Here is a 27,382-nt window from a genome sequence, read left to right as displayed (position 1 = left end):
CTCGTTAACAACCCTATGAGGTTGGCCTTTGCCATTTCACTCTCATTGAAGAAATCATGAGAACAAGATTAGGAAAATGACCTGGGGGTTAGACTAGAGATGGCACAGATTCTTTGCTTTGAGAAGTGACTCTGACTGGCCTTAGTGTCTTGTTTATCTAATGGAATGCCCAGAAGTTGCTTTCTGGGACGTTCAGGACTCCTCATAATCAGGTTTGCATCTGCTGTCTTTGTCTGTTTGTCTTTGTTTGTTAAACAATAATAGAGAAAGCCTTCATGGGTAGCTAAATGGACTCAAACTCTGCTTTTTAAACTATAAATGCAGGTCCTTTTCCCTGCTCTAATATTTTATTTATTCAGAATAAAACATGGAACAACGTGGTTAGAAGGCTCAGGGATAACATCAGAGAAGCTAGATCCAAGAAATAATGAGGATGAGATATGAAATATTATTCATATTTCATATTATGAAATAGGGATTCGGAATAACAACACAGCGTGTCAATGTCGATTTAGAAAAGCAAGGGCGAGGCCAAAGAACGGAGAATCTCAAAGAGAGAAATTTGTCAGTGTAGACAGCACTAACCGTGGAGACGTATGTTCCATTCTTGGGGAGTAACTCTGAGGAAGTTCCTCAACACCAGAGTGAGTCCTGAATTGAACTTTCTGGAACTGCTGTAAAATCCTTTAAAGACCATTTAGTTCGCAAGCAGCTCTGGAATCTTAGCTTGGTGCTCAAGGCCAATCATCACCAGGAATGGGGGTCTTACTAAATAGCTCTTCAAAATTCCATGGGTGTGTGTGGCACCTGATTGCGTGTCTGACACTTGATTTTGGTTCAGGTCATGATCTCGGGCCGTGAGATGGAGCCCCGTGTTGGGCTCCGTGCTGGGCATGGGATCTGCTTAAAATTCTCTCTCTCCCTCTGTCCCTGCCCCCACCCCTTCCTTTGAGAAAGAGAGAGAGAGAGAAGTCGCTAAAAAAAGAATTCCTTAAATATGACTTTTTGTGGCTCAGTCTGCCTAAATCAAGTAAACTGTCAGATATGACTGAAGTGAGTAATCATCTTAGAACTCGTCAACTGAAGGACAGGATTCCAGGGAAACACAGGGTTAGCTACACAGTATTAGAACAATGCTGCATTACAGAGCCAAATTATTTAGCCAACAATTCATTTAAAAGCAAATAAATAATTTCAAATTTAAATAACCTTTAGTCACTAAAATGTCAAAGAGTTTTGACATTTCAGGCTCTGGAAAGTCTAGTCCAGTCCTTTGCTTTTGCTTTTTAAATTTGGTTAACACCACAGATAGAATACTTCTAGAAGACCATCTCTGTGACATCAGAGGCACAGGGAGAAGGTGATGATAATTCAGAGGAGACCCCCCACAGATAGGCTTAACACCTTCAGGGCTATAAGCAAGACCGGGCCTAGTAGCAAAGGTCGTTCTATTCCTTTGTTAATAAACAAAGGGATTAGAAGTGCAGATGGGCATAAGGGGAAAAGTTACCCAGGATCCTGTAATACCAAACCATTCCTTCTATGCTCAACAAAACCCAAGGTGCTGTTTCCTGAGGGTCTCAGGGAAGGGTCAGCCTCTGCCTGCAGCTACGATTCAGCTTGTGGAAGGTCCCTCTCAGTCCCACAATCCAGATACCAGGGAGCTCTTCAAGAGACGAACTCTGTAGGTAACTGAAGCACCACCCACTTCAAATGCCCACACCCTATTCTGGGTCACACCGTTGGCAAGGCTTCTGGAGGACTTCCCAGGCAATGGGAACCCACTAGCGCAGTATCTTGTAGTGAGATAATTAGGTTGAGTACATTTCACAGGAAGACACCAGCTCCCACCCACCATTAGCGGGCAGCTGTCAAGAGTTGTTTCTAGGAGAGCAGCTGTAATTTACAGGCAATCACTTATTACTTCTCTCAAGTGTCCCCAGCTATCTTGCTGATATTTCTCCAGTGCCACTCGAGTGGCCCCTCTGGACTATGGCTTTGGGAGCCTTCCCATCCCGGCTCTGTATTGAGGGTCGTGACAGCCAGGATACAGCCTCTGCTGTACTTCCGCCCTCCGCACCCCCCTGGTCGCAGACAGAGCCTCTGCCCCCTCAGGGCTTTCCGTCTCTCGCCTTCCTTGTCCTGAGTCTTCATCTCTGTCCAACCCTCTGTCCCTTCAGGCTTGTCAACCCCTTGCTGTGCTGTCCAAAAACAAATTAACTGGGAATTTATCAAAGACAATGTCAGTATCTGCAAGATAAATCATTTAAATTGAGCCAATAATGTGTTAAATATGCAGGGGTTGTGTTTGTTTTTTCATTGTTGAAACCAGCTTCTTTAGGGAGTACCAGCATTCGAAGGACTTTCTGCTTTTATCTTTGGTTATTTAAAAATCTTAGTTTTCTGGAGTCGTAGCTCTTTTGCTAAAATTTTCATTTGGTTAGTTTTATTTGGATACATCTTATCAAAGTGAAATGTCCACATTTTAACTGCCCAGAGTTACCCCCTCCTGACTTTTCTTCTTACATCATCATTGATATCCAGTGGCCCATCCATGCTCCCCTATCGCTTTTTCCCAATCCCTTCAGCACAAGTCATCTTGCACAAGGACATCTGAAATCCATGTCTTACTGACTCTACTGCAATCTACTCATTCGCCACGGCAGAATTATCCTTCCGAACCCAAATGGAATCTGTCACTTCTTCAGCTAACGTGGGCTGTTCCCTCTCTCCCTCCAGCTCCACATACAGCCTAGCGTTCTCAGCACAAAGGTGGGACACCTTCAAGGTCTGCCACTGACCACACCCATTCCATTCATCCTTGGCCATCGCTTCCACAGAACAGACTCCAACCACACAAAAATTCTTCCCCTTCTCAACTATCGAAAACTCTCAGACTAATCAACGTCCATGCCTTTGTTCAGGCTATTTCTTTGCTTAGCAAGAATTTCAAGATCCACATTCATGAGTCTTCTCTGAAGCTTTTCTAGATCGTCTACACAGGCATGAGCCGCGTCCCTTTGCACTTTATTCACGCGTCCGGCATGCTGCTGGAAGTAGAGAAGTGTCTGTCTCCTGTCCTCACGTGACTGCAAGCAGCTTATTGACAGAGAGCTTCCTTCACAGGGTAACAGAGAAAGCTTCACACCGAAGACGCTCACTAAATATATAGCGGTGGTGCTTTCTTTTTTTAAATTTGATATATTTAATTATGAGTGGGCTTTATTTCTTCCAAGCAATGTAACAAACTTCATGGAAGAGTATCTCAATGCTATTTGTATCGAATGAGGCAGAACCATGTCCTCTTTATTTTTTTTAATCTCCTGTGCATAATGCAGGACTTAACATGTTTAGAGTTACCTCTATTGTTAAGTGAATGAATGCTTAAGTTTTCATTATTATTTTCTAAATTAGATATCAAATATTTTTTAAAAACCTCTATGAAAATGGATTTCTCCACCACATATGTTCTTCCAAAACAACCTGAAGGATATGTTTATATTCCTAAGAAATTCTAAGAACATTCCTGAATGTTCTTAGAAACTAATGATAAATTAATTTCAATTTTCTCCATTGGAATGGAAGTTAATGAGAACTATTTTCAAGTGAATTTTTCAGGGAACTTCATGCCAAAGTAACTTCCTAGTTCCTGAAAAATCAATCTAATTATGTTTAAAAGTTGTAATTTTAGTTTCCACTATGAAACCATGCAAAAGAAAATACTACATTATTGCCACAGTTAAAATGTATTTTCTAAGTAGCACACAGACATATAAAATATTCTCACAGGTTAACATATTTTTAAAATTAACACAGTAATCAAAAAAAAATTAGGATGACAAAAATACCAAGGACGTATAATAGTTGAGTTTCACTAGAAAATTTTAACTTTAGCAACAGCAGAAATTCTTAATTTTGTTGTCTCAGTGCACATTTGAGAGCAGGTAGTGGATTATTTCTACACATTTCAGTGACTTCCATCAAAGACCTGTTAACAAAATATTCTCGGTGATAGCATTATCTATTTACCAATTTGAAACCTGGGTGCACAATGTCTTGTTTCTTTTTTACTTAAGAAAATAGGCCTTTCAAAAACGGAACATATTTGAGAAAATTCTTTCAATTCCCCTGGCCTTTACCCCAGCCCACCTACAGACATCACAACGAAGTCAACTTGGCACGCCAACTCCATTAGAAGGAAAAATATTCTTCCTGACATTTATGGGTTTATTTTTTAAGGAGAAATTATAAAACTTTCCAAATATGTAGAAATCCATTAAAAGTGATGGTGTGCCAGCACAGGACTGGCTTTTATGGTGCTGAATGTCACTGCTCCCTGCTCTCACCACGTAAACCTGATTTCCAATTAGACGGAGGACCGCAAGAATCAGGGAACACATAAACATCCTAAACACATACTGAATATGCCACTTCGAATTTGCCACCAGTCGATCAGGATATATCCATCAAATACCGCAAGGAAGGAGGCCATGCTGCACTGCACGGACGTTCCATAATGTTTCACTCCCAACTTCAAGTGCTTTAAAAACATCGCACGTCCCTCAGGCAGTAGATAAACATTTTTATCTTTCTACTTCTGATGGCGTATCGTTTTCGGCCTTTGATCTAATATAATTTAAGGTGTGTCAGGATGGCTTTTGGCAGAGGAGTCTCGCGGAAAGCTCGGTTTAGCGTATGGTTCCTGGAGATGCACATCCCAGACACAGGTTCTGGCAAGCGTGGGGACCGTAGAGCTCGTTTGACTACAGGAAATAAAAGAGGTGCTATTTCAGGGAAAGAACTTAGGTTAGAAGGGAATTGCTGCCGTAAAAGATGTTCAACTCACATTGCCATATGGCTCTTTTGGAAGAAATCCCATGTATATTAGCTATATTCTTGGCACTTGGAGCTGCATTTGGATCTGGGACATGCTTTTGCGGCTTTGAAGCTCGCTGAAGGTAAAGCGGAATCGCCACACCTTCACGGTAAAAAGTCACAATTCCAATAATAAGATCTGGATTAAGAAGTTCAAATAATTCACCTTCTTCCTCAGTGTCTGCATCTATAAATACAGTGTCTGATGCAATTAATCATGACTCTGGAATTTGAAATCTTGTATTCTATTAATTGATACGGGCAGTGAGGGAAAAATATTTTTTTACTTGGGGAATTTACATAAATTAAATACAATATGTATCAAATTTCAGGAGATTTGAAAAAATCTTGCTATGTCAGAGAATGTGCCTGTGAAACTAGATAAAAATAAATCTCAAGTGAATTCCAGATCGGACTGCACGCTTCAAAGGCAACATGAACCATTCATTCATTCTTTTAGTCATTTATTCATTCAACAAATATCTACTGAGCACACCATCATGTAGCAGGCACTGTATTCAGATTCTGTGATTCATGTTAAAAAAAAATTTTTTTTAAGTGGCCCTATGCCCAGTGTGGGGCTCAAACTCACGACCCTGAGATCAAGGGCCCCATGCTCTATCAATTGAGCCAGTCCCGCCGCTTCATGTTAAGTTTTATTAAAACAATTATATCCAACTCTTTTCTGTTGTATTCTATTATTGCCACATTTCACAGAGACCCAAATATATGGATTTTAAAAGAATAGTATATAGAAGTATGAAATATGAGAAGAGGCTGGATTTTGTAGTGAGAGCTGGATTAAATTCTTTCTCAGTCACTATCTGGATGGTGTGGGGAAGGTAGGTAATTAGGCTCTCAGAACTTTAATATAACCGCCTATAAAATTAAGACACTTCCCAGAAGCACTCTCTAATACGTGCAGTTTATAACTACAGAAGTACTTTTACTTTAATTATGTTTTTAACTAAAAAATAGCACTGCATCAACTTTTTAAAAAATACATTTATTTTGTGAATGCTAATACTTGTGAGGCAAGATTTAAAAGGTGGAACAGGAGAGAATGAAATTCAATTCCCACCGCCTTGGCTACTATTCCCAAACACCTGCTTTCTCTCCATATGGACAATCATTTTCCTGAGTATCTCCCCAGAGATCATCACAAAATTTTACACATACGTCTGTGCATGCGTGTATACACATATCGTTTTCCCACACAAATGGCAATGCTCTCACTGAAATTATATCTGGAAGATAACTCCATATGGGTATGAAAAGCTGCTGTGTTCTTTTTAAGGGATGTCTAATATTTCATTGAACAGATGTCTCATAATAATTACCTATATTTACATGAATCATAATCACTTATAATTTCCTATATTTACATCTATAATTTCACCTATATTTACATGAAGATCAAATAAGACTTCTTGTTCCAAATAAGAATTCTTGTTCCTCTCTAATTTCACACATGAGAGGGCAAAGTTGTGGACTCCATACTAATCAGGAGAATCAGAGGTAAACAGTTACTCACTTAAAGTTTTGATGGCTATTGTCCAAGAGTCTTGCAGAGAGATTACGAAGATTTGCACTCATGGGTAGGGATCTGTCTCCCCACAACCCTACCACGAGGCTGCTTCACTTTTTGCCAATCTAATATATTAACTACTTTTGCCTTAATTTTCCTGCTTCTCTTAATATGAGAAAGCTTTTATATATTTTATATATTTGAAAGCCTTGTCTGAAAACTTTGTGTTCACCTTTTGCCCACGATTCTAGTGAAATGTTTTTCTTTGGCTAGATTTTTAGACTCTTTTTAATATATTAAAGTATTAAGGAAATCAGGCACTTATTTGTGTATGTCTCAATTCCTCCCAGTTGTCACTTTAAGATTTTATATTTTTTTCCACTATAGTCATGTTTCATTTCACGTGGTTGAATATGTATCAATCTTTTATGCTTTTCGTGTTTTATATTGTACTCAAAAGGGCTTTCCTTACTACCCGATCAACCCGATCATTAAAAACAAAGCAGAGAAACAAAGAAACAAAAATAGTAGCTCCCTTGGCTTCCTCTTGTACTTCTGTCTATTATTGATACGTTGATGTTTGGGGGAATGAATTAGATATAAGGGGTGAAGTAGAAGTTTATTTTTTCCAGGGCTACACAGTATTCCCTTCAACATTAGTTAAATAATTATTGTTCCTACTGTGTGAAATGCTATAGTTAGCTTTTAAGAAATAGCTCCATGTATTTTATACATATATAAATTTTATGTACAGATCTCTTCATTTTTCATATCTGTGTACTTGAACCTCATTGTTCTACTTATTATAGCCTTATAAAATGCACAATCTAGTAAGTTTGCTTCACTCTTATTGGTTCTCTCTGTATTTTTCACAGTTTTTGAGTTATTCCCCTTTTTTTCTTTTTCTCTTAACATCTTTGTGAAAATCTTTGTTTATTCTTAGAAAATAGATACAAATCTTTTTGCATTTTCTACAAACAAAGTATGTGCTTCATGAGCAAGGGCAATTTTCTTATTTCTGAATCCTTATACATTTTCTTCCCCCCGCTTACTTTATTATATACTAGCCAGCAAGTTATACTATTGAATATGAAAGGAAAAACAGACATCTTCCCTTCTCTTGATATCCAAGAACACTTGCACTGTTTTATAGTTGTGATGCTCACTATAGATTTTTATCTACAGAATAGAAATTATCTTCTATTTCTTATTTGGCAAATGACTTCTCAAAAAATCGTAAGTGGATAGGAAATATGATCAATTTCATTGTAACTACTAAGGCATGTATAATTTTTATCATTAACATGTCATAATGAAGTACAGTGATCACATTTTGATTTAATATGTATTTTTCTCCTTAGTGTTTTTATTTTATTCTTATAATTTCTTAAAATGGGTATTACGATGCATTCGTTATGTCCCAGACTGACTCTGTAGAACTACAGTCCCCAGAATTCCCTCTTACGTGTTTCCATTCAGGTTGGAGAGCCTCCCACAGATCTCTGGGGGAGAATCAGGGAGAGGAAAGGCACAGCTATTTGGTGGTCTGGGGGCACCTTCTCTTGTTATCTCATCAAATGCTAGTCTAGGTGCTGCTGTGAAGAACTCTGCAGAGAGGACAGAAGTTGATTTTGAGGTGATAAAGTAGAATATTGTCTTTTGTGGGCCTGACTTTATCAAAAGGAGACTGGTAAGAAAGACCAAGTCCTCCCTGAAGGTCAGAGACCCCAAGTAGCAGCTGTGCTTGTGAAGCCGTGCTTGGGATTACTGTCCTCCCTTCCTGGTTTCCCACCCACAGACATCAGGCCTAAACCCATGCTCCTGGGATTTCAGGAGGCGTATGGTATTTCCTCCTCTCCTGGTCCTACTTCCCTGATTGAATAATATGGGCTCTTTCGAGAATGTTTTCAAAACTTGTGAATTATGTGCTGCACTTTTTTAAAGTTTTAATTAATTAATTAACTAATTCATCTATTTAGAGAGTGTGAGCAGAAGGGGCAGAGGGAGCGGGAGAGAGAAAATCCTCAAGCAGACTCCATACTGAATGTGGAGTCTGATCTCGAGACCCTGAGATCATGACCGGAGCCAAAATCAAGAGTCAGGTGCTTAACCGACTAAGCCACCCAGGTGTCCCTGTGTGCTATGCTTCTATTCCTCATGTAGAAGTTTTATCACATACACTTAATTCATCTTAATCTACAGTAAATTTACATCTTTATATGCCTCCTGAACAACATTATGCCATAACGAGAATTTTATTTTATTTCTGTGTCTCAGTTGGATAATATGCTGTGGGAGTGAATATTTTAACTCTACATTGTGCTCATTTTTACTTATTTCCTGAGGAAATATTTGGTTTTCCAAGGAAAGTCTACTTGGATTCATCCCCATATTTACCCCCATTTGTTTCTGTGGTGGTTCTTTCTCATTCTATCAGGGTTAAATCTTCCTTCAGCCTGAAGCTGGCAGTATCAAACTACATGTAATGAGGTCCTGCTGGTAACAAGTGCTTTTAGTGTCCTTCTCTTGAACACCATCTAGTTTTTGTTGTAATGTGTGCGAATAACTTCAATATAAGAGAGAGGTCTGAGGGTTGTAGCTGTTGTACTGGGCTCATATTTCAGCTAACACCACTGCTGCTGAGAAACCAACAGCCGGTTTAACTGTTTCTCCTTTCAGATGAGCTTCTTTTACTCTCTTACATTTTACTGTTTAACCATTAAAATATTTCACCTGGTTTTGGTATGCTGAAGTTTTATGCTGATATGTCTATATCTAAATTTGTTTGCATTTGTACACTTGGGTTTGTTCCAAGTCTCAAAACCAAGGATTGGTGTCTTTCTTTAGACCTGGAAAACTCTCAATCATTATTTCCTCTCAGATAATGTCAACCTTCTTTCTCTTTTCCTTCAAGGACCCTGATCCAATGTCCATCATAACATCTCTGTTCACCATGTTTCTTAACTCCACTGCTGTATTCTTGTAATTTCTTCTGATGTCTTCTAGCTCACTAATTCCATCTTCATGTATTTCTAATGAGTGAAGATTTTGCTATCACTTTTTTTAGTTATTTGTATTTCATTTATACAAGTTCCCTTCAATCTCTTTCAAATATTTTAGATCACCTATGTTTTTTCATGTTTCTTTACATATACCTATATTTTCCCTTTAAATATAGTAAATGTTTTCTACTGTCTGATGATTTATACGCTTTTATACATACTGCATTTATGCACTTTGTAAGCTGTCCTTGTTGGTTCTCATTCACAGAGAACTCTTCACATATACTCGGTCAATTTATACTCTGTGCTGTATGTCATACTTAAAAACTGATTTGAGGGCTGCCTGGGTGGCTCAGTCAGTTAAGCATCTGACTCTTGATTTTGGCTCAGATCATGATCTCAGGGTCATGAGATCAAGCTCTATGTCAGGCTCTATGCTCAGTGGGGAGTGTTCTTGGGATTCTCTCTCTCTCTCTGCCCTTCCCCCTCCACTCACTCTCTCTAAAACAAATAAATAAAATCTTTTATAAAATTGAAATGACTTGAAAAAGGGGCAGCCTATGATAGAAGTGTCTTATTTCTGAGATTAACTGACTTTGATTCTGTCTCACAGGTTGGAGGCATTATCAGCCAACAACCACCCTTAAATTGTAATTTGAGGGTGCTTAAACTACTGAAGGTAATGTGCATCTAGGTTGCAAATTGTTGGTGAACTTTTGATATAGGCTTTGCTGAAAGAGGAGCCTTAACTTTTCTACTTAATTTGGGTAAGGTCTTTTATCAGAATCTCTAACTTTTGAGAGATTTAAAATTCTGTTCCTCTGGTCTCATAAATCACTCAAATGAAATTTCAAATTTTTCTGAGTTCAGGACTACCACCCTGGCAACGGCAGTCTCTGTGTTCAGCTTCCCTTCAGTTTTGTCCTTTAATTCCTTAAAACCCTTCTACCCTGACCTCTTCCGTTCTTCCTCTGCCGTGACACAGAAATCTCTGAACATATGAATACCTGGAAATGGACTCACAGATGGTGTGTGGAGGGAATAAGCCTGGCTGTGGTGGGCACTAGCTATGTCTGTGCTCCCTCCAAGCCAGCCCTGAGCACCCAGGTCTGCCTTGGAAGAGCAGCAAGGACCTGGGGAATCCAGGTGATTGACTGGCTAAGTAGGCATGAACTCTATTCTGATCTCAGTCTCTTATCTGTCTTATCTCAGTCTGTATTATAAGTCTGGATGGTTTTATTTCGAATTTGGAAAGCTTTTTGATTTCTAGAATCCCTCCATTTTCTGTTCCATCGCCTTCATGCCTTTTAAGTTTTATTATAATTAGCAGAGAAGGGACTATTTTGTTTTTTACTCTTCACATACTCCTTTACCCTCATACCCCCCCATCCTCTTTTATGAGACTGACGCGCTACCTACTGCGCTAACGAGGCACCTTCCCCCCATCCTCTTTTAAATGGATGAAACAAACACATAAGCCAAGAATGTCCTCCATCACACCTGTTATATTGTAAACACCACTGAGCAAGGATTGTGCTTATTTTCTTTATTCTCCACTGTCTGGTGCCTTGTAGGTAGAAGAAGCAGGGAATAGGACAATTAATATCTTAACAGTAAGAGAAAACTGCATAGTAATGGTGGGGTAGGAAATTGTTGCGTGGACTTTATTTTCAGACCATGTTACAGAGTCTCAAATGTCCACCTACTTGGTAACCACATGCGTATTAGAATTCCCACCGTACCACATTATAAAAATGCCCAGTGACATATCAGCGATAATAGAAACATAACGACGATAATCACCCCCTCATTTCTGAATCTGTTACTGCTCCTGTGTCAGGTCCTAGCTATGCGTAATACTTTATAATATCATCTTTACTCTTCACTAGAACAGGATAATGTAGGATTTTTATTTCCTTTTTATAGATGAAGAAATAGGATCAGAAATTGTTGTCCTAGAGATTCCAACTGAAAACTAGGACGTAAACTCACATCTGTCTGGTTATCTGTATCTTTATGGAAACTCAGAGTTTGAAAGTAAAAAATAAATATGAGGATCTCTACTTAGGGGAAAAAAAAAAAAAAAGCACATTGCCAAGCGTCCTCACATTTCCTCTTCTTTCTGGCTTTGCCTGGTTTGAATAGGCTGCTGCGAGAAGTAACCTGGAGGATGGTTTGGTTTCTTCAGTAATTTATCAAACTTTTTTACATGTTAAAGTTCTTTGGTTAATAATGCACATGATTACTAAATAAACAAACAATCCTCTATATCCCTGGAAACGGCTATCATCAAATGTCACTCTCAAGCTGGCATGCCTACAAAATGCTTACAGGAAGCATCGTGAACTATTTATCTTAGATAATCTTCGTGAACACATTCATATTTTTTCATCAGTTAGGCAAAATATGTAGGTGTGGATATTCAGAAACTTATTGAGGAGCAATGATGTTTTTCCACCACAGGTAAGTTCGGCTCTGTCTCACGTAGAGCTCCTCAGTGACTATGAAAATAGTTCTGTGTGTCTGCCTCTGTAGTGGGCATTACCAAGTGTGCTAGTTAACATAGCTGTCAGAACGTTAACTCCTGGACTATTTGCTTTCCTGTGTTTAAATTGGCAACTTTAATGTTGCTTTACTACACTTTTGCATCTAATTGCCTAGAATTTTATATTAAGTGAAAACGTAATTTCTTTGGAAATATGCATTCAAAAATATATTGAGAGTGATATCATGTAGAAAGAATTTGCAAAGGGCAGAAAGAAACTTAAGCAGTTAATGTGTAGCTTTTCTGAATTTTATTTTCCACCAAAATGATTTTCCCCTTATGACTAATTATGATTCCAATTTAAAAATGTATTGCTAAAGGGATTTCTGCATATTTTACTCTAATCTTTTTAAGGAATCAAATGACTGTATTCAAAAATATTTGGGGGTAAATGTTTAAACTAAAATGTAACAAAAATAGAAAATATTTAAAAACTGTCTATTAAGAGATTTTAAACTCTGAGTTCTACACTAATTCATTTAAAGACAATAATGCTGGTTAAAGTGTTTTCTCAGAATTCCCAATTATAAATTAGTTTTATTGAAAGTCACATCCATTCTTTTCATTTATTCAAGTACTCACTACTAAATTTAATTCTCTAAATGGGTCTCCCAATGGTCTGGAAGAGTTAATGCAGCTACCAAAGTGACCTACCCAAAACTGGGGAAAATCAGACAGAAGGTGCCCCGGCCTCATCAATCAAAACTAATTCTAAATAGATATATTATTATTTAAGTATATTTACATCCATAAGAAATGGGATAGCCATTAAAATCAATATTATGCTAATCTATTAAATATAAAGTACACTAGAAAATTTATAAATTTGAATTAATGCTAAGTATTTAGATTTTTTCCACCTAACTTTTTTCTTTATTAAATACTGTTGAAGAAAAGTTTTTATTTTTTTTCTGCATGTGTGTGTGTGACAAAATTTACGAATGGCCATGAAGATTATTCCACATCATTTCAGCTTTATAAGAAAGGAGCTGAACCTGACACTGCTTTTTTGCTGCCATTTGATATAGATTCCAGTTCTAAGTGTTTATATAATTAATGGCATCCCAACAGACTTGAATTTAATTTGATAACTATAATAATCACAGTTAGTGTATTACATTTACAACAAAATACTATATAAAAATCATCAAAATTTTGACTTCAGGAAAGTAAATCTGCTGCTTTGAACCATTTTTGATAAACCAGGTGTGCATGTTTATTTATGTTTTGTGTACAAACATTAATTTAGCAGGGACTTGAGGTCCATCTTGCTTAGATACCCATTCGACATAGCAATCTCTTCCCTGATACCAGTGACCAGTGACTACTGAGTCATTTTGTTGCCAGTGATAAGAAACTCAACATTTTTTTTTTTTAATTTTAAATTATTGCGGCTCACTACTGAGCAGATCTATTTTTATGAATCCCTTTGTGTCATTCCACAAAAGTAAAAATCATATCACTCTTTTGGATATAATATGCCTATAAATGTTTTAACAACCCATCTCTAGCTCAGTGATTTCTACTGATGGGGGGAAACTTTTAAGTGATCCTTATTCAAATACATGCAGAACGAGAGAATAGGGGAAAGTATACTACTCCCTACAGGTGCACAAAATCTGTCTTCAGAAAGAACAACATACATTCTCACTTCTACCAACCTTTAAACCAAAAGTCAACAATTTTGAAGGAAGAGCTATCAGTTTTGTTCTTAAGCATTTGGATATCCATGAAATGCTGGAAAATAACTGAAGCAAGAAGGAATCTAGACTTAATCACTAGTACTTTTTTCTTTCTTTCTTTCTTTCTTTTTTTTTTTAACTGAGATCAAAGAGAAAAGCAGCCCCCCTCCATGGCCTCCCTCCTCGTGGGAGCACAGGCTGGAGCAGGCTTAGTTCAGGTCAGTGTTTGCTACAGCCCACTCATCTCCAGGCATTGGCTGGAAAGTACCCACAGGAGAACCTCTGCTGAGACCCTTCCAAAGACTGTATGAGCTGATTTAGAAACCACCCTCCAGCACTATGAGTAGGTAAGGGAGAAAGCAGCAGATGGATCTTTTTCTCTGGGCATTTCCGCTCCTGATTTCAATCTCAGTATTTGGAGGAGGCTCATGCTACCCTCTTCCCACTTTAACTAGGGAAGTTCTCTTTTATGCTTTTGTTTATCTGTTAGGTTAGCTTAGGATAGATTAGGTTTCCAAGAAAAATGGATTCAAAAGAATTATGCGGCTCCCATTAACATCTGGAGCGGTTCCTACTTTTGCTTGTGAAGAACTTCAGACTTTCCAGATTGCAGGTCCTTCCTCTGTTACCATTTAAATCAAGAAACATGAGTCAGAAATGCCATATAACTTCTGTGTCCTCGTGGTTGACTTGTACAAGCTTAATCAGACAAATGAATCTCACTGATCAATTGTATACAATTGTACACCAATAATTAATTTCATTTTATTATACTTCTACATAATGTCGTAAAAAGATTCTTTCATGCAAAAATATTTTGCAAATTCTTCTTCCCTTTCAGCAAAACCACAAATGGTTAAGAATGCCCAGAGAAAACAGAAGTTGAGAATTCATTTTATAAACAAAACACCTAGAGGCTTAGAATTTAAAATAAAGGAAATAGGAAAAGCAAATAAACAAAACAAAACAACAACAATGAGGTACCAGATACAAAAACAAAAACGTCACATTAGGGGACCAGGACAGAGGCCACAAAAAACAAATAACTTTGTGAGAATATTCAGTTTCAGATTAAAGGTAGGGTGTATATTTGGGGTGGTAGAACGTGGTTCTACCTGACCCCATACCTCTATCCCTCGCTGTTACCTTCTGTTGTTCAAAGATGATGCTGTGCAGGGCAGATCATCTGTATCTACAGTGCAGGCTCAGCCTAAGAAACTTATCTGCCACAGCCCTGCATTCCTGTAATGTTTCTGTGGGCGCCCTCCAGAGTCAAGTGGAAAGGAAAGAGCAGAGTGACTCACTGAGGGATAAATGAATGTACCCAAAACACAAGCCTGTAATACCAGCCAGAATTACTGATTCAGACTTGTCAAGAAAAACATGAAAGAAAATAGAAAAGGTTTCTCACAATGCCAACTTAATCAAAAGCCTTGAACATGATAATAAAAACATTGGATGGGAGGGAAAGATGAAGATACCCAGCTGGTTTCCTGAGTGGAATGAGATAAAGTTTGCAGGAAATGTGGATTCTATAAGGAAAGAGTGTAGAGCGCAGTCCAAATTGCTTTGCCCCTAAAAATCAAGTCTTTAAAGTGAATTGTAATACCAGTGGTTATCTCTCAGTTTACCTGGCATTTGTAAAATAAACAGAAACATTATTTTTACAAGCGCATCAGCTGAGCTCGGCTAGAATTCAGGTGTGGTTATAGGGACTTTAGGATCATTCATGTCTAAAGTTGTTTGCGCGCACTGATGGGTTCTCAGGAAGAATTATGCTGTCTGTTGGTCTTTGTGGGGCGAAGGGAGGATTGTCTGAGAGCAGATAAAGGAATCTGGGGCACCAGGGGAGATCCAAAATAATGAAGCCATCCCTGTCCTTTTTTTTTTTTTTTTTTTTTGAGGGACTGTTTTGAGCATCAGTGGAAAGCAAGGGCAAATTGGAAGTTTGGAGCAGCTACTTTCATGATCAGTTTTTGGACCTCCTGGCAAATAAGTGTCATGTTAGGGTCCAGTTGAGGAAGGACGCCACAAAGAATGGGGGAGGGATGAGTGTTCCCCGCTTGTGGACAGAGTCAGGAGTCACTGCCCCGTGGTGGCTGGGGGACACTGGGAGCCAGCAGCACCAGGGTCTAAATGCTGCTGTTCGTATGGAAGCATCTCAGAAACAGCAGTCAGGTGGACAGTAAGAGCACAGAGGTGACACTATCCAAGCAACTGCCAGGAGCAAGCAGAGAATCTGCCTCTCTAGACAAACCTCAGGACCTGTAGGAGAAGTCTGTGCAGTTCTTACAGGTGTAGGTGCCTCTCGGTGCAGACCTGCTGTGATGGCTTATTTTACGCGTCAGTTTGGCTGAAGGGCACTGCTGGAGAGTTGATCAAATGCACCAATTCAGATATTGCTATTAAAGTATTTTTAAGATGAGGGAACTCTTCAATCAATAGATGCTGAATGAAACAGATTACCCTCCACGGCAGATACGAGCCTCCTCCAGGCAGCAGAAGATCGTAAGGGAAAAAGACTAACGTCTCCCAGGGAAGAGAGACTTGGGGCTCCAGACAGCTTCAGACTCAGGCTGCGGCAGTCGGTGTCCCCTGGGTCTCCCTCCGCCCGCCCGCCCTGCAGACCTCACACCCACCAGCCCCACAGATCTTCCTGGCTCTAGGTCTTTGGAGAAGGCTGACTAATATATCTACTCTGAGAAAGTTTGTTATGCATATTTTCTAGCCTTTAATAGCCTGTCAAATATTTGTTATGTATCCCCACCCCCTCTTTTTTTCTTTTTTTTTAAAGATTTTATTTATTTATTTGACATAGAGAGAGAAAGCACAAGTAGAGGGAGTGCAAGAGAGAGAAGCAGGCTTCCTACTGAGCAGGAAGCCTGATGTGGGGCTCGATCCCAGGACCATGGGACCATGACCTGGGCAGAAGCTTAACAACTGAGCCACCCAGGCACCTCATCCTCACCTCCTCTTAATGGATGAGAAAACTGAAATTCAGAGAAACTAAGCAAAACTTGACCAAATCATGGAGCTAATAAATTGTGGAGAGGAAATTAAGGCCATGTGTCTCCTTCTCCAGAATCTCCATGGGCTGCATTTGCTAAGCGTTTTACTAAACAAGAGTTTATATCACTGCAGAAGTCCCCAAGTGTGTATCTTTATTATCAGATATGCTATAAATATCTCTTATTAGATTAGTCTATGTAAATTCTTGTAACTCATTCAGGAAATTCACCAGAAGATGCCAAAATATTAAGCAAAATAATATTAACAAGATAAGCAAATAAGGAGATGATGATTTATAATGTTATTTCAAAGAAATCCTGAGACACATAAGTCCAATGGAAAGAAGATACTACACCGCAGGATGGGTACAACCATCTTTACATTTCATTAGTGAAAATTATATTTTAGGGGCGCCTGGGTGGCTCAGTGGGTTAAAGCCTCTGCCTTCAGCTCAGGTCATGATCCCAGGGTCCTGGGATCGAGCCCCGCATCGGACTCTCTGCTCTGCGGGGAGCCTGCTTCCTCCTCTCTCTCTCTCTGCCTCTCTGCCTACATGTGATCTCTGTCTGTCAAATAAAAAAAAAAAATTATATTTTAAACTTTATGAAAAGAAACTTTTTCAAGGGAAACGATCAATTTTCAATGAAAAAAAATCAACCTATTGGGTGTACTATCTACTATCTTCAATCATGTGGATCTCCATGGGACTTTCTGCTCACTTCATTTAAATTCCATGAATAAAAAACACATTATAATAAGTGCAGGTGACATGGTCACCTCCAAGAGGAGAATTGCGTGTTTATTGGCCTTTAGCCCATACAACCGCTTGGGGAAATACATGTACATACGTGCATGTGTATATATAAAATCATATATCATAAATTATATATGTGTAACATATGTCCTATGTGTGTGTATATAGGTAATATATATTTTACATATTTTTAAATTCTTATTTAATGAGTAGAGGTAAAAACACAAGTTTCATCAGATTTACAGCAAAATCATGCTGAAAGGTTGAATGAGTAATCCACTTCTATAGACATCCAATTCCTAATGTGAACAGAAAACTGAAACTCTGGGCACACTAGATTTTACCGCTTTCTACTTTTAACAAAACTTACTGTTAAAAAAAGGAAAATTACATTTTTATAAGTTAAAATGTTTTTGTATGAGTTCATGTAATATGCATTTATGTTTACCAAGACATATGTTCATAGAAATTACAGAAAATATCCTACTTTAGTCATTTCTTTAAAATTTTCAAGATGCCTTAAAATATTTAAATACTTTAAGAATACAAAATATAAACTTTTACAGAAGAAAAAGAGAAGGAAAATTTTACAGAAGAATACTAGCTAATAATCATGAAGGGTATGACAAAATCAGAAATATTGCCATTTTGCAATCCATAATAATAACTTTTTTGGGACAAAGACCAACTCTTAGATGCTAAAAACCACTGGATAAAAGTTTTGGGTGTAAAGGACATTCACATTGCCATGAGGCAACAACATTTCACTTATCTGCCTTTCCCCAACAAAAAATGTATTTTCACAACGGAGACACCTGGCAGTCACCACTGTGACTGCGACATCAAACTTAGAGTCACCAAGTAAATTTAACAATCCCACCAACAGTGGGCAACACGAAATTATGTTCTTCCTGTTACAATGCCCTCGGTACACATTTCATGTATGTAGTTCTTACCAAATGTTTTATTTGACTAAATATAAGGACACAATGAGACATATCTAGAATGCAGGACATTCTAAAAACAACTATTATAGACTTTTAAAAGTCCATGTTTTGGAAACCAAAACCAAAACAAACCAAGTCACCATACAACCAAATAAAAAGCCAATCTCCACCGTAAGAGGCTTAAAAGAGACGAAAATAAAACAAACAAAAATGCATAAACCTTGATTTTCATCCTGGATCCCAAACAAACAAACAAATAAAACAAACTGTAAGACAAATCTATGAATAAATATGTATATTATATGGTATTATTAAATTATTACTGATTTTCTGATATGTGATTAAAAACACTTTGGTTATCTAACTGCATATTCTTAATTGTTAGGAGGAGCGGATCAAAGTATTTAGGGGGAAAGTATCATAATTTCTACAATGAATATTTAAACAGTTTAGAAAAATACATGTTGCTCTCTGGTGCGTGTGTATATGGTATAGGATAAAGAGCATAAAAGAACATTAAGTAATAACAATGAAGAAGCAAAGCATCCTTCATTTCGCTTGGGGATTTCATACCTATTTCTAAGAAAGAAGTGGCTGAGGAGTATCCAGATCCACAGCTGAAAGTGCCCAGCGTGTGTGGGTGAAAAAGTCAGCACCTGTGTCCTTGGAGTCCAGCTGAGAGTCAGCAGTCAGCGTAAAGTAGTCCTTGTGCCCTCCCCTCACCTCCCCGATGAAACCATAGTGCGAGGGCAGAAGCCATCACCTTACAGGAGCCGGTAGCTTCATGGAGAGTAGAGCTCTGTCCTCAGCTTCACACTGTATGACAGGAAAACACTCTATTCCTATTGTTGGTTTTGCATTGAATACCAACCTTGAATGGTCATAAAGGGCATCGTACAAAACGGAGTGTAGAGCTTTGTGATCACTATTATAGCTGGAAAAAGAGAACTCACTCAGGTTGTACATCTGCTGAGAAAGTTCATTATCTTAGGTAAGCAAAACTGAGAGAACAAAAAGGCATCGTAACAGCCAGAAGTGGCGAAGAATCCTCTAGATCTGGGTGGCCCTCCAATTCAGTACCATCCATCAACACTCCTCAAAATAAAACCTGTGCTCAGGCTCATGAAAGCCAGAATCCACGTATCAAAGGCCACTTGGAAGGGATGTTATTATTCAGAATTATGGGAGCATTTCCACTGATAGAACAGCTTAACATTGTTATCAATTTAATGGGAAAATTTACAACTTTAATGGTTGTTTTGGGTCACATCCAAGCACTAAGAGCTCTTTTTGGTTTTGCTTTTCTTTCTTTCTTTCTTTCTTTCTTTCTTTCTTTCTTTCTTTCTTTCTTTCTTTCTTTCTTTCTTTCCTTCTTTCTTTCTTCTTTCTTTCCTATTTATATTTTCATCTATACGAGTTGATTTACAAAGTGTATTTAAAACTAGTACAAGTTTTCTATTACTGAAAATTCATTATGAATGTAAGCATTCATCAGCCTAGGACTGATAAAAGAAGTAGGTGACATGGACAAATAATGAGTGAAAAATCAATGAAAACTTGTAAGTTTCTTGAGAAAATGCTGTATTCTCTGAATTGATCCCTTATCTACATATCAGGATCTTGTGTGTCAGGGTCATAGATAAACAGTGACCAACGACACCATGGCACTCAGATCACAACGAGGCCTACACTGCCATCTCAAACTTCAAGCCAAGACATTACCTCCTGATTTAATGCAATATGTAAAGGAAATATTTAAAGTACTATATAGTTCAGGCTTACAGAAATGAAAAAGATATAGATTATACCATCTGGTAACTTGCCCAGTGCCTTAAATGACTTCAGACACCTACCTGAACTTCCCAGCAGTATCGATTAAATGGGGTCATTTTCCATTCTTGTTTTTATTTAGTTGTTTCACATCGCTGATGATCTATGAATAACCCCCATATTGATAATAATTCTTCATTATGTATGAGAAGTATTATCCAACTCTGATACCACGGTCCATGAGTGTGTTTTTACATGCGAATACATTTTGAAAAGATATCAATCATTACAATTATGATTTTCTTCTGGATACCTTTGTCAGGCAACAATGCAGTTATAAATGAAAATATTCTACCTTTAGACAGAGATAATATGTATTCCTATAGTGGTCAAATTTGCTTATCAAAATCTTTAATGTCATACAAATATATAAAAATAAATTAATAGATATTTAAGATAGTAGAGTCATTTAATTAATAAACCAACCTGATCTATGAAAGCTTGAAGTATCTCACGTAAAATTCCATGAAGAAACATGGTAAATAGCTGAGAGAATAGGGTAGAAATTTTAAAAGAAGTCAGCATAACACTGTTCATGGCTGTATTCCTTTAATTCTATTAATCATTTATTTCTCCTACCCGATATCATTACCTTTTCTCTGCAAACAACCGAACCACAAACCAAAGACCCATAATGTACAAGAACCCCAACTCATTCATGGCAATCACTCGTCTTTAAGAGAGAAGGTAGTGGGATTCTTTTATCTTTACCTATTTTAACAGCGGCCTCTGGTCCTGCCCGGCAGTGTTGCTCTTGGATATGGGGATCCTCATAGTCTTAAGATCACTTGGCTTTTCTGCTTGCCACATACTTGAGTTCCATGATCAAAACTTTAAGAATGTACATGCAAACACTTATGCATTTATCTTTCAAAGAACTGCATTGTGCCAGAGTTGGGGGTGCTTGAATTCTCCAGAATCAGTAACGCCACAGACCAGAATTAGCCTCCCCTAGGAAAGTCAGATGTTGAATTAAGTATCACCCCCGACTTTAGTTACGCTCTTGGTGAGTTCTCTGGAAGCCCCTGGATTGTATTCTTGGAATTACTTTCCCAGATAGAGCTTCAGTCCTTTCCTTCAATTCCCCAAACTTTGAGAAGATCACAGTCACTTTGCTTGGAGGAGACCCCTGAGATCGTAGTGAAAATGCGTTATCTCCTAACCCAGAGCCCAAAGAGAAAAAGATGAAAGTCTTGTAATCTTGACACTGGACAGGCCTACAGGGGAAACCAGTCAAGGGATACTTTTTTTCTTTCCCCCCACTAATAAAAATCTGTTCCAACGTGACTTGCTATATGAACTTTTTGAAAGATTGGCATATTTTTTAAAAAATTCTATTTCTCCAGATGTCCAATTATTTAAAAATAGAAAAATAATAAATCTTTGGTAACATTAATACCAAACATTATTAACAAATGAGACAGTGCAGCTATTAGGGGTTGACCAAGAAAAGGAAGCCTTCCTTTCCTAAAAGATGCAACAAGGATGAAATGCATTGGATCAGATCCTTTGTGATATTCATAAGATGAAATGAAACCTTTGTTTAGACAGAGAACAGCCTCTCCTCTAAAATGAGAATATGGTTAATAAAAAGGGAAGTGTATGTGTTACAGGGGATGACTTCTTTAAGAATGCCCATTTAAACAGGTGCAAAAAGAAATTGCATGTGATGTAATCATGAAGACTATACTGAAATGATATATGCATAAGTTAACATTTTGAGGAATGAACAGCCTTTAATTGTCCATTCATGTTGAAGGATAGATTGTTAAGAAACGTGAGGGGTTTGAGATTTTGAATCACTTGCAAAATAAAAATTGAGGCAGCCCACAGTGGCACAGATGTGGATAGGAGACAATGAGGCTCCTGGGTATGACATAAAGGACAATTTATTTCTCCCACCAACAGAAGTAGCCACGGTATGAACATTGTGTGCTGGTTCTCCAGGTCTCAGCTGCACAGAACAAGAGGAGGAGGATCAGATGGAACCAGCACTCACAGCAGGTCATGTTTTAGGAGAGGACCTGAGCTCAGGGATCTGAATTTCTACAATGTGGATGAAGCATGTCTACCTTCTGCTCCACAAGAAGACAAAATCTCTCTTCTGTCAAGCTGTCCACTATATAAACATGCTTGAAAAGGCAGTCCAGAACAAAAGAGCAGTCAATGCCTGACTTGAAAGATGTCCAAAACTGTGAGGGATAAGTCACCTCCTGATAGGATATACCCGGAGAAAGCAGAACGAGCTAAGGACCTTCACTTGGAGTAAGAGTGGATCAAGATCAGAAGAGATGTCTGTGTCTGCAACTGTGTTAATTTGGCCTACTGCACAGACAGAATTAGTTCAGAAAATTATATAGCATACAATGTATCCACTGTAACACCATTATGAAAAGATTAGCGCTGCTGCTAATTTATGACAAATCCTCCCAGTTGTTCAATGTGATATTAAAAGAGAGCACCTGTCCTGCCAGTTACATTGAGGTAGACCAGTGATTCTCAGCTCAGGGTGAGCTGGCAACTTCTGAAGGTATTCGGGGTAGTCCCAACTAGGAGTGCGGTTGATAGCTAGTAAACAGAGGGCAAGAGCATGCAAACCCTACAATGCACTGGATAGCTCCTTGCAACTCAGGCTTCCTCAGCCCCAAGTCAATGGGGTGAAACTGGAAAACCATAATTCATGCCTGCTTCAACTCAATAATTATGCCCCATTTCAAGTAACCTGGAATAATACTCTTGTTTAAACTCTAGGAACATTGGGTAAGTAATGACCCATAGGGTTTGTATTTGTTTCTAGTGACCAAATAAAAATACACATTTTATTCTTCATTTTACTCAAATAAAAGAGTATTTACAAACCACTTTTAGAAACTTTTTAGATATATTCTGAACGCAGCAATGTAAATAAAGATGGTTAAGATGGTTCCCCAATTCATAATTAGATTTTATATTAGATATGCATTGTAATGGGATGGAAAAAAAAAAAAAAAACAAAAACGATTTGACTCTCAGTCTTTTTGAGATGGATTCTTAGAACAATCACCTAGCAGCTATATGTCCTTGGAGAGATGACATACATATTTGACCCTCAATTTCTCAGCTTTCAAATGGGTCAATCACAGTATGTGATATTAATATCGACTGCAAAAACACTGTGAGAATTAACTGAAATTTGGGATGGAAAAATGCTTTGTAAATTCCAAAGCTGCTAATATCATCTGAGATTTTAAGGACATTTTTTTTTTCCTTGACATCGAAGAGACAGAGTAATGATAAATGGTCTCTTCTTCTTCTGCAGGATCATTGATTTTTGAAATCCTCAAGGATCGTAATAATAGTCTTTTTATTCTTCTTCAGTGGGCTTTAGTTTACCCTATTTTGAAAGCCAGGTGTGTGCAGCTGTATAGAGTAACCTGTCAAAAATCAGAATTTCGGTGGAGTTTCACAGCAACATGTACCATGAAATGTCTGAGAGCCTCTCGACCTGGGAAAATTCAGGATGAAGCGTGCACCAGAGCCCACTCAGAGAAAGAGTTGCATATGCCGTTTTCATCTGCTTGCAATATCATTCTTTTCCTTTTCATTGCAAGAGAAGCAATGTCCTGACGGCCCCATGGATTTGATTAATTAAATGCATCTTGCTCAAATCCAGTTTTTACAAGAATGCAGTGATAGTAAAAGAACAAAGGAGCTTTTAAAATCACGGCTGAAACAACCTAAGTGGACTAAGGCACTGAAATGTTGTAAAACCTACCAGACACTCTCCGGATTCGACTTTGCTGGTGTGAGCACAAGATGAGTGTGCACTGCTTACACGGGAATATTACATTGGCTGACGGCAAATTCTCTGTTTTGCTTTTTTTGGCTGCCCACAAACATTTAAGAAGTGTCCAAGAAGACCATAGGGCTCTATTTTCAGAATTGCATACAAAAGACTCCAATCACCCAATCTGTTCCATGGGTGCTGTCAGCCCCCCCTGCTGATCAGAGGACCAGGGAGAATCTACATAACAGTAAACCTGGAGAGACCTTCTCTTCCAGCTTTGCAGCTGGGCAGAACCCTGCTGATTAACTGATTGCCATGGAATGTGGGAAGTTCCTTAATAACATTCTACCATTATTGTGGAGACCACCTGAATTTACAATGACCTACTCCCCTCCTTACCTTTATACCTCGGAGTCCATTTACAATCACTGATAGGATGGAAGAAAATCACAAAAAACAGATGAGGATTAAAATGATCTCACACGCTTAGGTACATTTATGTAAAAAGGAGACATGACTTTGGTTCAAGTTTTTAATTTGTGAAACTGTTTTAAGCAACAGACCCGTTGCTTTTCTTTGCACGTAACAAAACTGATAAACTGAGTCATAGAGATAATTGAATTCATTCAACCCATTTATTCTCAAAGATGAGAATTCCCAATATTTTCCATAGATTATAGAATTCACTGGGACAATTATAGCCATGCACTTACCTGTTCCTTTGGAAGAGGACATTTAATATTTCCTGTCATTTTTTCCAAATTGCTTAATCATGAAGTGACAGAGCCAGAATTGGTCTGAATTAACTCTGTATTTCTGAATTAGCCAAACTATTCCAGGTTTGTGGGACCAACACTTGAGCTAAACAATAATTCATAATCATCACAATATTGATTAATAGAAATATCTAGGATAAATACTATTCTGTTCTTGTAGAATTATATTACCTTAAGGGCTATCCTTTTGAAAAATTCAAGTGGGTCTTAAGTCCCAAATCTTTGCAATTTTTTTTTTTTTCACAGAGGTCGATGTCTATAGTTAAGATCAATAATTATGGTATAGAAAATAGGCTATCTATACCAAGAGGAATGAATTCCTTTTGCCAATATGCTGTATTTTTTTATTTTTTTATTTTTATTTCCAATATGCTGTATTTAAAAACCTCTTTTTATGTAAGTTTCTTCACAGATACATAGAGACTTAACTTTTCATACACCAAGTAGGTTAAAAAGAAGCTGTCATTTACTCTCACTCTAGGTCCACAATTGCTGCCTATAGAACAAAAGAAAAAAAAGATGTGCACCTCCTTTGTTATCTGAAACAACCAGTCATGATCTCTACCAGGGCTTAGTCCCAGAGCAGGTGTGGGTCCCTCGCTTCCTGTACCCGAGCTTTCTGATACTGGTATTGTGACTAATACCTGCCCCAAGGCTCAGGCTCGGGTCCAGCTTAGCAAGTTAAGATTCCTGACTCTCAACAAAACACCGCAAGCATTACTGTGTGATGTCTGGATGCTGTTGGGGAATTGCAATCAAAGGACCAGAGTTCAGCCTATGGCACAGAGGCAAGAAACACTGACACACAGTGATAAGGGACTTCAGATGTTACTAATGCGACAGCCACTGATAAGCACAGCCGTTACAGAGTGAGAGAGTGACCAAGACTGAGAAAGAGTACTGAGGCACAGAGCAGAAGCATTTAGAGGCCATGGAAAAGAATTTAAGGGTGTTTAACGACAAATGTACTATTACAAAAAAAAAGATCAAAAAGAGAATGTAGTGATTTTATCTAGAAATGAAAATATCTATCCTGCATATTGCAACTGGGAAATAAACAATAAATAGTGAATCTGCAGAGTTTGCTTGCTATTTTTTTGGGGGGGGTGCTTGTTTTTGATAAGTTCTAGAAATCTATTATTTATTTAGTTTAGATGACTTTTAGAGCAAATTTATTACATGATTTTACACACACACACACACACACACACACACACATTTCAAGACCAGAGATGTCTGTATGTGATTTCAGATTTTCATAAAGGAATCTTCTCTTTGGCTAAGTTCCTTGGGGCAAAAAAATGAGAATAAATATTCAGACCTTGAAATGCATTAGAAAGCTTAAATGTAATAACATATGAAAGCATTGTGTTCTTTTCTTTTCTTTCAAATAGAAGAGACATTCAATAATAGGAAGAGGGAAATCTACTATTCCTTTAAAAGTCTTCAGCATTTTACTCATTGGTAGCAAACATTTGAAGCTTTGAGTTGGTTTAAGGAACAGAACGGACATATCTATTATAAAATAAAAATAGCTGCATGCCAATGCTGTTGCCTATTCTGCAAACACACTCTATGTTTCTGGTAAAGTCTTGTGGTATAGGACCAGCCCCTCATGGCACCCGGTCTGTGCAGTGAATCGTCAGCTGCACTTCAGGGCACAAATGAAAACGAACAGCAACTGTCATCAAAACAACCCCTCGTGCTTGCATAGGAAACATTTTGGGGGGGCGATGCACATCCTTTTAGGTCCCCTTCAGGAATGGACCGGCGCCTCGCCAGCTCCTGAACTCAGAGCACTGATGACTTGCACTGCTGCACACAGCTTCCCGCCCAGGTCAGCACTGGGGTGCAGCTGGGGAAACCACGAAGGTGAGAGAGGAGCATATGGAGGATGTGTGATCGCTGCCAACATGCTTCTTTCCCAGGCAGAAGCCTTCAAGCCGGAGGACCACCCTGGTTCAAAACCTTCCCACCCAACCGCCAGCCCATTCCACGGGTAAACAGGAGTCAGCAAGTCTTCCTTTGAGCTCACACTTGTAGGTTAAGAGAAGGCTCAAGGGCAAGTAAATTGCTCTATTCCATTAAAACCTAGGGGAAGTCCGTAACTCTCGGAGAATGATTATTCCGTGACTGAGAAAGAAGTTGAAAGGCACATGGACATTCCAGTCCGGGGCAGGGAGCTTTGTTTTTGTTCTGCGTATGCTTTACATCCAGGGTGGGTGCAGCTTAAACTCAAGGTCCAGAGACCAAGAGTGACTAGCTCAGTGGACTGAGCCAGCCAGCGGCCCCAAAAGTTGGCTTAGCCTTTTTTTTTTTTTTTTTTTTTTTTAATTTAAAGTTGGCCCTATACCCAATGTGGAGCTCGAACCCAGGACAGACAGTTTTGAAACTCTGAGAGTGGCCTTTGAGCTCTGGCTCTTGGAAGCATGAAAGGGAACCAGAAACAGGTGGAAGAGAACTGGAAGGTTTTAAAGATAGCTTTTTCCCTCTCTTTAAAATAGAGGCAATCAATTCAGTATTCTGTGTGCTGTACATGTTATGACTTTAAATTAATGCATATTTGTTTCAGATTTAACACACTGCATTTTTGGGGTGCCTGGGTGGCTCAGTGGTTCAAACCTCTGCCTTGGGCTCAGGTCATGATCTCAGGTTCCTGGAATCCATC

Source organism: Mustela erminea, chromosome 15 (genome assembly GCF_009829155.1).
Source record: "Mustela erminea isolate mMusErm1 chromosome 15, mMusErm1.Pri, whole genome shotgun sequence".
In the NCBI taxonomy this organism is placed as follows: domain Eukaryota; kingdom Metazoa; phylum Chordata; class Mammalia; order Carnivora; family Mustelidae; genus Mustela; species Mustela erminea.
Note: the sequence above shows the minus strand (reverse complement) of the source record.